Source organism: Oryzias melastigma, unplaced genomic scaffold (genome assembly GCF_002922805.2).
Source record: "Oryzias melastigma strain HK-1 unplaced genomic scaffold, ASM292280v2 sc00314, whole genome shotgun sequence".
NCBI classification, from domain to species: domain Eukaryota; kingdom Metazoa; phylum Chordata; class Actinopteri; order Beloniformes; family Adrianichthyidae; genus Oryzias; species Oryzias melastigma.
In genome coordinates this window covers 22,979-29,457 of record NW_023416921.1, presented here as the reverse complement: position 1 = coordinate 29,457, position 6,479 = coordinate 22,979, and the positions used below count along the sequence as shown (strand labels likewise).

General features: G+C 36.2%; 1 protein-coding gene and 1 long non-coding RNA gene across 2 annotated transcripts in view; one reads left to right on the top strand and one right to left on the bottom strand.

Annotated features, from left to right (window-relative positions):
- LOC112142185 (gastrula zinc finger protein XlCGF8.2DB-like) overlaps nt 1-3,509 on the bottom strand; it is a 14,746-nt gene extending 11,237 nt beyond the window's left edge. The window contains exon 1 of the mRNA XM_024265431.1: nt 3,459-3,509. The gene's annotated coding sequence lies outside the window, so the exon portion shown is untranslated. The remainder of the gene's footprint in view (nt 1-3,458) is intronic.
- A 1,835-nt stretch (nt 3,510-5,344) lies between these two features.
- LOC112142187 lies at nt 5,345-6,479 on the top strand. The gene is made up of 3 exons (XR_002918544.1): nt 5,345-5,625; nt 6,089-6,208; nt 6,412-6,479. It is a non-coding gene; the product is annotated as an uncharacterized LOC112142187 (long non-coding RNA).

Genomic DNA, 6,479 nt, shown 5'->3' with positions numbered 1-6,479 from the left:
TATCAGAACTGTTTATTTTAAGTTTACATTTTATTATCTTCTGCTGCACAGCAGTACCTGTAGTTTATGTTCAGAAGAAATTAGAAAAATATATATAAATAAAACTGCAATATATTTGCTGCTTTAGAACAATGTTTTTAAGACTTAATTTTAATTTGAAAGGATCTTGTATGTGCTGCAGTCAGATTAAAATAAATCAGAAATTCTGTACAGCCTATTGAAAACATACCACCGTTATGGTTTAACTATTGTGTACATTATGTATATGTACAATATTTATTAGAAATATTTAAATGTTCCTCACAGAAAGTTTCAATACTACAGTTACTACAAAAAAATAATGAAAGTTTAATTTAAACTAACTAAGATTTAATGGGGGGGGGGCAAAGTTAAGGTGTAAAAATCTGAAGTCCTAAAGCTGTTTGCAATAAAGATTACTTTGATTATTTCATTATTTGATTTATATTGTTTTTAATATCGTTATCGCACAAAATGAAAAAAACGATATCGCAATATGAAAGTTCCCATATCGCCCAGCCCTAGTTTCCTACCTGAATTACCATCAGTTTTTGTGCAGGTTGAACGTGAATATGTGCGATTAACATCCGCTATGTTTAAAAACACGAAACATTAATAAAAACATACATCGAAGAACCAAACTAGCATGTCTGTCACGAGTTGCTAGCACCCATTTTAGCCTAAACTTTAGCACACAGTTCACGGTTCCCAGCCTGATTTCTCTCTATTAAAATGCGATTCCTGTCCTGTGATGATTCCTCTCCATCGGATTATTTTGTTGTCGAGGTTTTTGAAGTCGATTGTAAAACACTGCGTCTCCTTTTGTTACTTTTTCGGACCTCCGTCATTCATTACTCGAGAAGACTCGATCCATAATGACGGCGCACGAGACTCTGTCCCGTCGTATGTCACGTGACTTCCAAACAGGAAAAACACACCGGGGAGGAGGAGGAGTAGCAGCTCGGATTTAAAGTCACAGCTGTCAACAAGCTTTTGCCTTCTCGCTCTTGCAGCTTTTCATAGAAGATCGTGATAAAACGATCTCTTAAAAATGACAGATCGTCAGCTTTGGAGATCGTACGACAGTTTTTTAGCGTCATATCCCCCAGCCCTAGTTCAAATGATTCATTTTTATATTAAATCATAACAAAAACAACTTAAAAACATTTCAATATTTGAATTATTGCCATGGTATCACTGACAGTAAAGATGCAGCTCTCTAATGCTACAAAGAGACTACCAATAAAGTTAATAAAAAGTGGATTCATGCCTGTTGTTATATTTATAAAATACAGTTTTTATACATCTTCTATAAATTAATTTTGTTGTATTTAAAGCCTCGTCTTAAAGTCCGCTCCGTCAAAACCTTTTCCAACTTTGAACCAATTGTATTTACATTTATAATGAATAAACAGGACAGTTCATTAGCATTAACAGCTAGTATCATAGCATCATGCTAGCGTCAGTGTGTAACAACAGCGCTGTCTTCAAATCAACACTTTTATTAAACGTTCTGTTGCTGCTGTAAAAACCAGAACCTTTATCCTCCAGTTCTGTCTGGAACATTTGAAAATGGCTGCATGTCCTGCTGCTTCATCAGCTAAAGCTAACCGCTACAGAGACAAGTAGACGACAAATGAGGTGGTGGCTTCTTGTGGCACGTGCGTTTTTTTTTGTTTTGTTTTTTTCTGGAACATGTTTTCCCTCTCTTTACCTCACTGAAAAATCTCCTCTGTTGCAGCTTTCATACTTGTGCTTTGAAAGAGACGAACAGGCTGACTTAACGAAAAAGTTTCCAAGTTTTTTTAGTTCCCAAGTTTTTCTCACTTGTTGAAAATGTTATTTAAAGCTTGAAAGTGATTTTACAAAATCTTTAAACATTTGCAGATGTTTTTATTGTTACAGAATGTTTATAAATATTTCCGTTTCAATTGTATATAAAAAAGTTTCATTTTACATTTTTTATGCTTTATTCTTGTTTATGGTAAAACACTCCACACTTTAGATAAGATGCTGCAAAACATTCAATAAATGGTTAACAAAGACTATTAACACATTTATAAGGCTTACTACCAGTTTACTAATATGATCTTTGTAGACAATGGTCTGACTTTAGTAGTCAATATTCTCATTAACACTATCAGGTATTTGCAAGACACCTATAATGCTTATAAATGTTTTACTAGCATTTAACACATTATTAATGCTTGCTCATCTGTTAACAAAGTTTATTAAGGATTCTTATTAAGCTTATTCACACATAAGTCAATGCGAGACATCAATAATTATATTAAATTATATTAAATTGATGGGCGGCCGTGGTGTAGCAGTAGGGCGGTCGACTCCTGATCAGAAGTGAGCGGGTTCGACTCCGCCTTGCCCGCCCATGTGTCGAAGTGTCCTTGGGCAAGACACTGAACCCCGAATTGCCTCTGGTGGGAAGTTGGCGCCAGTGTTCGGCAGCGGAGCCACCACCAGTGTGTGAATGTGTGCGTGAATGGGTGAATGGGTCTGTGACTGTGAAGCGCTTTGGGCCCTCGAAGGAGGGTAGAAAGCGCTATACAAGTATACGCCATTTACCATTTACCATTTAAATGTCTTACAAGAACTGTACACATTAATAAAGGCTTATTGATCTGACAACAAGTTTAGTTAATGATTCTTATTAAGCTTGTTAACACTTACTGACAATTTGTTCCATGTATACGATGGAAATAAATGTAACAATAAACATCATATTAACACATTAATAATGCTTGTAAATGTGTTAACTTAGGAATTTAATAAGCCTTATTAGGTTTATTACACCAATAAATGTCTTACTAACACCTTATGAGAACATTAATACTGCTTATTATTGTATTAAGAAAGCTTGTTAAGGAATCTCATTATAAAGTTTTACCATGTCGTTTTCTGAAAGAGAAAATTATATTACGCTTTTTTATAAATTCCTACAAAAATACACGATAAGAAGCTACAAAACTTAAATTTTCCATTGTTTTACCTGGATTGCTTCTTTTACTCTTTAATTGTATTTAAATATTCATAGTTTATTTATTGTTACTTAGAACTTTAAATAGTATGTTTATTTTACATATTACAATTATTTTTACATAAATCTAAACTTTTTTATCTGCTGCTTGGATTTTGTTCTAGTTTTCTATTTGTAAGATGGTATACAGCCTTTTGTTTTGGATTTCAATGTTTCAAAGGAAAAAATAAAAGATTTGTAATTTTTAATTTTGCAAATAAAAGGTAGAGAAGTAAAAAATAAAAATCCCATGGGTGACGTCAACACCTTGCTTTGTCCAGTTGATTATAAACGGTCTATGGGTTCTGGAGATGATGAGGACCGTAGAGTTTTGGACCAGTTCCAGAAACAGTCATGGGTCCACTAGAACCTGAATCTGAATGTTGTGAAGATGAAGAAGTGAACATACCTATGTGGTGGAGCTGAAGCTGTGGTTTCCAGCAGATATCCAGCAGTCTGCGCTGACGACAGAGCTCCTGCTCGTACTTGACGATGGTTCCTTCACAGAGTCTGAAGATTTCTTCAGCAGCAGCAGCGAGTCGGTCGCTGATCAACTCTCTCAGAGACTGAAGGGAAGACATGGTTCCTGCAGCTGCAGAAGATCTTCAGCTCCAACAAACACCAAAGTCCTCTGAACAGCAGCAGCTCCGATCATCTGCTAGTCTCACAATCACAGCCACGTTGTCTTTACGTTCAACACGTATTCACTCATTTACGACACTTTAGCTAAAGATTATTGTTCGGAATCGAACCACGAATCGGTAAATCTCTGTAGAAACCTCACGAACGTCCAAACAAAACACCGCCGTCGTCTGAACACGAGCTAGCATGCTAGCGCGGCCTCGTGCTGCTTACTTCCGGGTCACAATGGAAACGTCATACAAAAATAATTCAAAACTAAAATCCAGTCTATTTAAAACGTTAAATAACTGTTAACATTTTTATTTTATTTTCATTTGTCGCATTTGTTGACCGACTATTACTTTTTAAATTATTTTTGTCTGCCGTTCCTATCGTGACCCGGAAGTAAACAGAACAAGACCGCGCTAGCAGGTTAGCTGTGTTAGCTTGTGTTGATAAGAAGGCAGAGTTTTGTTCAGAAGTTTGTCAAGTTCCTAAAGACATTTAGCGACACGTGGTTCGGTTCTGAACATTCCTCTTTAGCTAAAGTGTCGTAAACGAGTGAATACGTGTTGAACGTAAAGACAACGTGGCTGTGATTGTGAGACTAGCAGATGATCACTGCGGTCAAGTGAGCCGCTGTTCGTTTTTCCGTGGTCAAATCAGCCCTCATTGGATTTTTTTCCTGCGAGTTTCATACAAGACTTACGGCAGCATGTCCGTGCTCGCTGGAAAATCCTGGAGACTCCTTAGAAAACATGATATTTTTACTCCTCATAAATGCAATCACATTACTTTTTATGCATATGATATTTATTAGAAAAAAACTGTGCATTACTTTTTTTCAATCAATCTCAAAATCTCTTGTGTTACTGAAATAAAATGGGTTAATTTTGGCTGTGAATTAATCCCAATCATCAATGTATTACATTATAAATCCGTCACAGACCTCCTTAGTCCTTAATAGAAACTTTCTCCTGGAAATATAAAACATTTTTCCTGTATAGTTTTTAGAAAAGATCAGAAATACCATAAAAGGTCTAATCTTTACATCATTTGGTTGACTTTGGGTGGGACTAAATCCTGAGTTTCAATTTAGTACTTCACCATTCCTTTACAGACCTCCTTAATACTTCATGGAGTACTATTACTGAGAGTATGAAACATTTTTACTGTATACTTTTTGAGAAAAGAACATCTGAATACTATGAAAAGTGCAACTTTTTAATCATTTGGCTGACTTTGGGTGGGACTAATTCCTGTGTTTCAATTTAGTACTTCACCATTCCTTTACAGACCTGCTTGGTACTTCATGGGGTACTAGTACTGAGAATGTGAACCATTTTTACTGTATACTTTTTGAGAAAAGTACAACTGAAATACTATGAAAAGTGCAACTTTTTAATCATTTGGCTGAGTTTGGGTAGAAGTAATTTCTGTGTTTTAATTTACTACTTCACCGTTCCTTTAACGACTTCCTTAGTACTTCAAGTAGCACTTTCGGGGCCACCACAGCGTAACAGCACCCATTGTTTGGCATCAGTGATTTGACAGAGTTTTAACGCCAGATGTCCTTCCTGACACAACCCTGTACTTGAGGGGCACAGGGACCCAGTTAGGAAGCAGCGTCAAGGGTCTTGCCTAAGGACCCAATCTGGGTGGGGATCAGTGGACAATGTCAGTCCCCGATCCCCTTTCCCTAACCACGCCCTAATCGCGCGCATGTGTATTACGTCACTTCCTCTTTGCCGCCAACATTTGCGACGGTGGAGAGTTTTGGATTTGATTTGCGTCAGCTGGATTTGATTTCCGACAGTTGAGTGATCGGGTATCCGAAACAGAGATCCGACAATAACAGCTGATCGCCACAGTTGCTACTATTCCATGAACGGATCAGTCCTTCAACAGAGTTACTCCACCTCGTTCAAAGGATGACTGCAGTTACAAACATAAAGGTAAATACAACTTAGCTTCAATCCTTGATATTTGTGCTTCGTTGCTAATTTAAACAGTTCATACATTTCATAAATACAACGTTATCATATTTGTTTACATGAAGACCCCAAAACGTGTTTTGTATGTTTTAGTATTTACTTGTAGAATTTTCCTGATGATCATGGAGGACATAAGAAGAAATGAGGATTAAAATTGTGTTTTTTAATATTTAATGATTGAAATAGTTGTGAATCAAGAGCAAATGAAAACATGTTTGTAAAAATGTTGTAGTTGTGTAAAATCTAAAAGTTCTACAGACACATTTCTGTACTGTCACAGTAAATGTTAAAGTTGTTGATGGTTTCATAATTGCTGAGGCAGGAGAAATAACATTTCCTTTAGTTTTTAATTACCATTTAATCTAATTTTAAATTATTTTCTCTATGATAAATACGATAAACCCATGAAATTCTCTGTTTTTAGATGGAATATGTCCTGGACCAAAACCGTCCTCCAGGAGAGCTCATAGTGAAGGAGGATGATATCTGCTCAACCTGTGAAGACTTTAGGATCCTGAATATGACACAGTGGATGGAATCCTCTGTAAGTATTGTTAGTCCAAAATACTGTAAAGAAAATATCATGTGACACAAGATTTGAAGAGTATTTCTTTTTATTTCAGATTGGAATGTTTGTCTAATAGCTGTGAGGAAAGCTGCACAGACATGTCATTAGTCATTCTGCTCGTCTTTTCTCTGGTTATAGACATGATGGTGTTAATGTCTATGTGTTTCTGTTTCCTTTAGGAGAAAAATGTCTACAATTATGACCTTTACTGCCTTTATGACCACCTGGAAGGATCCCCAAGTTGACC